The 7,300-nt window shown below is 49.2% G+C and overlaps 1 protein-coding gene across 1 annotated transcript in view; it reads right to left on the reverse strand.

Annotated features, from left to right (window-relative positions):
* SLC22A18 (solute carrier family 22, member 18) overlaps positions 1 to 7,300 on the reverse strand; it is a 59,015-nt gene that overhangs the window by 11,001 nt on the left and 40,714 nt on the right. The window lies entirely within an intron of this gene.

Here is a 7,300-nt window from a genome sequence, read left to right on the forward strand (position 1 = left end):
ACTTTTTCCAAAGGCAAGCATCAGCCCAAGCCACCTGAGCAGCCATCCTTGGGTTATGCAGACCGCAGCCTCCCCACCAGTTACCTGGGCTGCTGGACTCCCTCTCCAGCATGGTCATGGCGGAGCCAGCCACAAGCACCAGGCAAGCAAGGCTCATCATCTTGATTTTGGACACTGATCCTTGTTTTAGGCACTGGATAATGTTTCCAGTTACCAGGACCACCAACCTTCCTTTCAGGCTGAGTTTAGAACTGAAAATCCATTACTTCCAGCCTGTGATTTTTCCTGGGCGCAGTCGCTGGGTTTACATGAGCGGCAGCCGCCTGCCTGCACAGGCATATTTGGGAAGGAGGAAGCAAAAGGTGGTTCCTGTGCACTCTCCCATGGAAGGTTCTGGATAAGTGCTGCCATTGCCAGGGGGTAGCAGGGACATGCCAGATGACTGGCCGTGGACAATCCCTGGTGGCACTGACAATGCAGCGATGGGATTTATCCTTATTTCTACTTCTGCTGGTGTGTTCTGGTCTTTTCCCTTGTGCATAACCTCCCCTTGAGCTCAGCTGCGATGGGCCTTCCCCCTCTGCATTGCATCCTGCCTGGCTGGTGCTTGCCTTTGTAACCTGACCTCCTTTGAAGTCGGGGAAGAGCCATTGTACCTGGCTGGAACGCCTTCTTGTCATCAATAAACAAAAGAGAGAGGAAATTGTTTGCAAGTGAAATAACAAGCACTGCCCCTGGCTGTGTACACATGTCACAGGAAAAACCAACTCATCTGTTTTTTTCCTCCCCACCTCCTTCTTTAAAGGCAAATAAGTCTCCCAATAAATGCACAAGAACAGCCAAATCTCTCCTTGTCATTATGCTGGATTCGCCAAACTGGGGATTCATTACATTAGTTCAGCTGATCATGTAGAAAAATACTCTCTCCCTCTCTCATTGTGTTTGATTTCTGGGAAGGCAGCAGCTCCCATTTGCTCAGAGAGCCAATTACCCATTTTACTGTTAACCTCATTAACAAATTTCAGGAATCCCTTGCAGGATGAAAAGGTTGTTGCTATGTGAAGGTTTAAGGTGCTAGTTTTGGGAAGCCTTCTGAACAATGAAGCGCTAGCCTTGCTGTGCAGAGCTGCTGCTGAGCAGGACTCGCACCTGCAAGTACTGAACCTCATGGGTGTTGGTTAGAGGATGCTCGGTTGGTCCTCTATGCTCAGCGGACACAGGACTGTTTCTACAGCTTCTTCCATCAGCACCAACCAAAATCTCGATAGAGCCAAGCAAAATAAATTCTCTTTTACCCAAAGGCCTGGAAGTTAGAAGACATGAGAAGGTCGGAGAGGCAGGCGCAGCTGGCCAGATAAGCTGGTACATACAGCCTAGCAGAGAAGATGCAGTGCCCCATCCCTAGCACAGATAGAACGATTCATATCAGAGGCAGCCTCCCACACACCGGACCCGTATCTCTCGCCTTTGAAATTGTGCCCAGCTGGCAGTTCCCAGGGCGAAAGCGGTGCTGGCTGGGGTCAGATGCGCGGGTGGGCACCGATGGGCAGGCGGCAGGGGGCAACAAAAATCACAAGGCTTTTCTGCCCAGGCTGAGGGTGGTGCAAAACCTGCGGCAGGGGAAAAGGGAGTAGTTTTTACTGACACAATGATACCAGAAATTGTTTGAGAAGTAGTTCAGGTCTTGCAGCAGAGAGGGAGGGTGGTGGGGCTGGAAGGCGAGCTGATGGTGAGGACCAAACTGCTGAAGGCAGCACTTTGCCAAAGAGAGGGAAGAGGACCATGTGTTTTGCAAACGCCAGCCTATTCGCTTTCTTTCTCTCTCCAACCCATCCCCTCCACAGATTTAAATCCTTCAAAGCAAGGAAACTGGAGAACTTTCTGTTTGTTGTTGCAAGGTCCTTTGACCGAGTGGGTTTTCCCCCTAGGCATGCCTGGCTGTAATTAAATCCCCAGCTCTTTAATCATGTCTTTTGCTGTGCAGCGGAAAAAAGAAAGCAAGAGGGACAGACTGGTGATAAGATGATATGCAATGTAAATCTCTCCTCCAGGAATCTCTCTCATCTTTCCAGGATTACTCCGTATCAACTTGTCCCTCCAGAAGCTGCACAGCTAGAGGTGGAGTTTGTGTAACAATACAAATTTAAACACAGTAAATAGAGCACATGTCTTATGATTTCTTGATCTTCAGGGTTATAAATACCTACCTCTTTGTCCCACCCAGAGTTTTTGTTTGGTGTGTTTTGCTTTGGGTTTTTTTGAGAAAAAGCTCTTAAAGGAAATCTTCCCCCCCCACCCCCAACTCCCATGGTTTGAAATTTAAGCATCAGATGTGAGTTTAGATACCAACCAGGGACTCCAGGTTCTTCACTTGCCTAATCCTCCAGCAGCATTTTCCAAGGCAGATACTACGCCTGGAAGATCTCCATGCTATTGCACTTGCAAGTCCAAAAAAACCCAGAGCCTAGGCCCGCTTCTGCCCATTATGCAAAGTTAAATTATTTTCAATTATTATGAAATTAATTATTCTCTGGAGAGAGATTGAGTGGCATCTCACACTCCCAAGCATTCACTACAAGAGAAATTTTGTTCGCATGCCTTCTGAGATGAGAGGACTCTGGAAGCCCAGCCTTGGAGGAGAGAGGGATTGAGTCCCTGACAGGCTCTCACAACTCTTGCCTAGAGACCCAACAGCAATCAGATAAAGTTGCTTCAAACATACCATGAGCAAGAGAATCACTGCAATGCAAGACACCCAGTACAGAGGTACCCCTCCCACTGACTGCCTTACCCTCCTCATTTTGTTATCTCCCACCCAACTTCTCCTCCTCCACTCACACTGGCACAGACCCAGCTCATTAGACAGCCCCAAGCTATCAGGGTGCTTCAAATATCACTGCAGAACCCTGGATTGATCAAATTGCCCCCTGCTGCTATATTCACTTCCCCATCAGCCCACCTCAGCCTCAGCTGTAGCCCATTTTCTAATCAATGGCTTCGTTTCCACATCAGACAGATCTTTGTCCCAATGCTGTGACATCAACTTCCTGCACATCCTCCTCTGACCTGGCTTGGCTCTGCCCCAACTGAGAAGTGAGCCCCTTCCCCACCCTCAGTGCTTTTAAGCCTGCCCCACACTTCCCAATATCCTCTGCTATTAGACAATGCTCTTTGTCTAACCACAAGCAGTAAATTGGCACCAGTGTTTCGTCCAGCAATCCAGGGTGCCCCCGTTCCCCATGGACAGCTACTCCCACAGGAACACTTACAACAATGCATCAGCAGACACACTACTCTGGGACGCTCAGGTCTCCATAAGACAAGCTGGAAACAGTGGCAAGGCAACCCTCCATGTCCCTCCATGCAGGCGTACAAGTGGCAGCAAGGAGATGTACCACCAGCGCTGGGGTGAAGGGTGTCCACGCTGGTGGGCAGCCAACTTGCCGAAGGAAAAGAGAGTGCTGAGGATGCCCCATGCCATGAGCTGTGGCCTTGGTGCTACATGTACGGTGTTGAGAGGACTAAACTCACCACCAGCACCAGCTGAGCCACTTTACTATTTGCAAGTGCCATGGACCATTCCCATGCGGACAGAGCGGATGCTCAGCAAGGGAACAACCAAGAGAGGTGCTCTGGGAAGTGGCCAGCCAAAGCCCATGAGGCTACTGGGCTCCAAAGACCAACCCCAGATCTGCCTTCCGAACCCACAGGGATCCTCTCAGGCTGGCCGTGGGGCACCTCCCAAATACTGGGGTCCTGTGGGTCATAAAGTGACGGGAGCTTCAGATGGGATCCCTCAGGAAAACTGCCTGAATTAGCAGGGCAGCTAACTGACTCCATCTGCCAAGGTGGCAAACGCTTCACCTCCTGTGAGGCTGGTGTTTCTCTGCTGATGTCCCCATGCCACGATCTTTTCCAGCTTCTGATGACAAAGTATTTGAATTGCCCACTGAAAATCAGCTGGATTGACCCAAAGCCATTCAAAATCTCCTAACAAGGTGCTCTGCATCTGGCTTGGATGGAGGAATGGTGAGAAACAGAGATGTTTACAGTGCGTTGGCCGCTTTTCACCACAGTAGGTTAAATGAGGCCGAGAAGCTGAAAAATTAGGTTAAGCAACTGGAGCATAATATCCTTGGGTGGGAGAGGAAAGTGGGAAGAGACCATTGCTGTTCTGGGATTGCTTGACTGGGCTGGGAAATGGGGCTGCACACCAGCTTCTGTGCATGAGCAAGATGATTGTTTTGAGAAGGTTTAATTAAAAAAATGGAAACTACAACAACACAAAGAAGTAACATTACTAAAAACTGCCAAGAACTGTCAGACCAGCCAATGCTCTTGTCAGTGTGTGGCTTTAGGGAAGAGCTGAGCAAAGGGCTCAGTTAAGCCTTGCTCAGTGTGCTGTTCCCTGTGCATCTCTGAAGCTGCTCGGTGCATGCAACGTGTGTGGGAGCAGGCGAGACCCCAGGACTGGTGCTGGGCGGATCAGCTGGCCGTGCTGTGCAACCACCCAAGTACCGGTTCGGTGTCTCCGGGAGGTTTAAAGTGAAAGCACATGGCTCGATTCTTACTTTTCCCTGTGTTTCTGTGATGTCCACTCCCCTCTACAAACATCCTTAAACAAAACCGATTTTCAGGACCGGGAAGAGATGCAAATGGGGGACATTTCCTCTAACAGGAGAGCTCATAGCAAGGCCAGGAGAATGAGAAAACCCTCACAGTGTTTTACGGAAAGGCAAACTAAGGAATGAGAAATCAAAGCTGCGGATCTGGTTGATGAAATTCATTGAAAAGGACATTATATTCCTTATGAATAAAGCTATAATTTACTCAGTGAAGTGGGAAGCCAGTCAGCAGATATTAATCACCGTTCACCCATCCAGACTCGTGGGATTTGCTTGCGCCTTAATCTGCATTTATATCTCCAGCAGTATCAATTCACTGTGCAGCAGAAACAAACACATCTGAAGTGCCAGTTTAGGCAACACAGGCAGCTCTGGGGCTCGGCAGGACAGAGCAGGCGGGCGCTGCATTCCCTGCGTCCCTTCCTCTGGAGGAACCCAGGCAGGACGCAGCCATAGAGCAGTAACCCAGTCTCTACGTGCGAGAGATATCTTTGGGTGCTCCTATCCAGAGCCCGGATCTGAAAGCAAAGACACAACTAACGTTTTACAATAATTTAAAAGCCAGGTGGTGAAGATATTGTTTGGACCAGTTGAGGATCTTGTCCTGCGTAAACCAGAGCAGTGATCAAGTGGAAAGAGCAGGCGACAAAGCAGAAAACAGCACTTTGCAAGCTCCTGGGCAAGATGGCTTTGCTGTCACCAGGAATCAGGTGTCCTGGGCTTATTAAAAAAACAAACAAACAAAAGGGGGGAGGGGAAGGGCATTATTTTCTCCTTTCCTTTTTGGTGTTCTGACAGCAAACCCCAAGGCACCATCATGAAGAAGAGAAGTTGTACCCTATGATCACTTCACTCCTATATTTCTGACGTCCAGCATCATGCACCATGGAATATGCATAGCAACACGGACAGAAACCGCACAGACAGATGAAAGAATAGTGCCTGGCTGACAAGGGCTGGTTTCTGTGTCCAATGTCCTGAGGCAAAGACTCCCCAGCAAAGCTGATGCTGCGCCTGAGCCACTGCTGGTTTAGAGCATGGTTATTGGTGTGACTGGCCTCTGCGGGATGAAACCCTGTGACTGTGGGGAGGGTCAAGTCCCTGGTTAGTACTGACATCTGATTATTGGTTAGGGAGCAGAGTGATGCTGTAATTCCCGTATCTTCCAGGGCTGTACCTGTATGTAGGGTGCACCAGCACAGCAGCGCAAGTAATCTTATCTACAGTAGTTTCAACCAAACTAACCTGGGAAACAATAGCAGTGCAGACAGACAGATATCCCAGAGCTAACCGCAGCGTCCAAGCTGCACCCAGCAACACGAAGCCACTCCTGCCTCATCTGTACAAGTGCTACTGCTGCCCACGTTACCTGGCTCGAAACAAGAACACCACAGCCATGCTGCAACCCCAAATCTGATTTCGGTGTAGACATATGTACCAGGGATTTAACCAGTAGGTCTAAGTTAAGAGCACGGCTGATGAAGAGTCCCTCTACATTCAAATGGGAAAGAAGATACCCTCTAAAACCTGAGAGATTCCTGCAGGTCCTGGCCCAGGAGGCAGCATACATAACGTGGGGAAAGCCTCCGGTAGCAGCAGAGTTTGGGTCAGAAGCATACTTTGGAAAGCAGCTGCTTGACACCACTTGACACCCTCTTTCCTTGCTGTGGAGTGTCAAATTGGTTTTCTTTCCAACCAGACTGGACGGGAGTGTGCATCCAGCTGGCAGCAGATGTTGAGCTCACAGCCAGACCAAAGCTGCCCTCCCAGGTGGACACGGCAAAGGCACCAGCTCAGCTCCGGCCAGATTACTCTGCAGGCCCCACTGCTGAGGTATGGCCACGCTCCTCAGCTGCTCTACCAAGGAACCTGGACTTGGTGAGACCTGGGCAGAGCCTCACTGACTGGCAACACCACACCAAATCCAAATCGCAAGGGAAGGAACAAAAGCCGTCATTTCCTGGATGAGAAGCGACTCCAGATCCCACAGGAACTCTGCGGCAATGCCCAGGAAATGAAGGTGGATTTCATAACAAGACCACCCTCCTTTAGGATACTGCTTAACTTGCATTCCTACCTGGAGGCTTGCTTATAACTATCTCTTGCTCTTCCTGCAAAATTATTAGCCGCTTCCTCTGAAAGGAACATTCTGCTACAACACAACGCTCCATTTTTTCAGCCCTGTCACCACCTAATTCAGCTGAATTTCCTCTTTTACCCATTTTGGTAGTTTCCTATCACTGCCTGACTTTTTCTTTTTGGAAAGGACAAACTTGCTGCTCTTGTTTCCACACAGCAGAAACAAGATCCTGTGACTGAAGGGATCTGTGAAAATGCCCGTCAGATTGTCTACTTAACATTAATTTAGAGGGTGCTCCTGAGCAAATGTAGATCAGCTACCCTGCACCAGGGAAAACCTTAACTTCACTTAAACTTCAGCGTAAGTTTTGTTACAGAAACCGGGACAACATGTCAGTCCAAGGAAATTTTAGCTCCACAGCTTAAAGATCTGCAAAGAGGGACAAGGGAAGAGAGCTTTCAGGACACTCCTTGCTCTGATTTCTTCCCTTTCCAAGGAACAGAATAAATTTGGAGTTGCTCCTGCTTTTTGAAGCCAAGTGCAGCATGGCAGACCTAGGATTTGCCTGTCAATATTACAGCTGGGTTTGGAAGAG

Source organism: Buceros rhinoceros, unplaced genomic scaffold, assembly GCF_000710305.1.
Source record: "Buceros rhinoceros silvestris isolate BGI_N320 unplaced genomic scaffold, ASM71030v1 scaffold7681, whole genome shotgun sequence".
NCBI lineage: Eukaryota > Metazoa > Chordata > Aves > Bucerotiformes > Bucerotidae > Buceros > Buceros rhinoceros.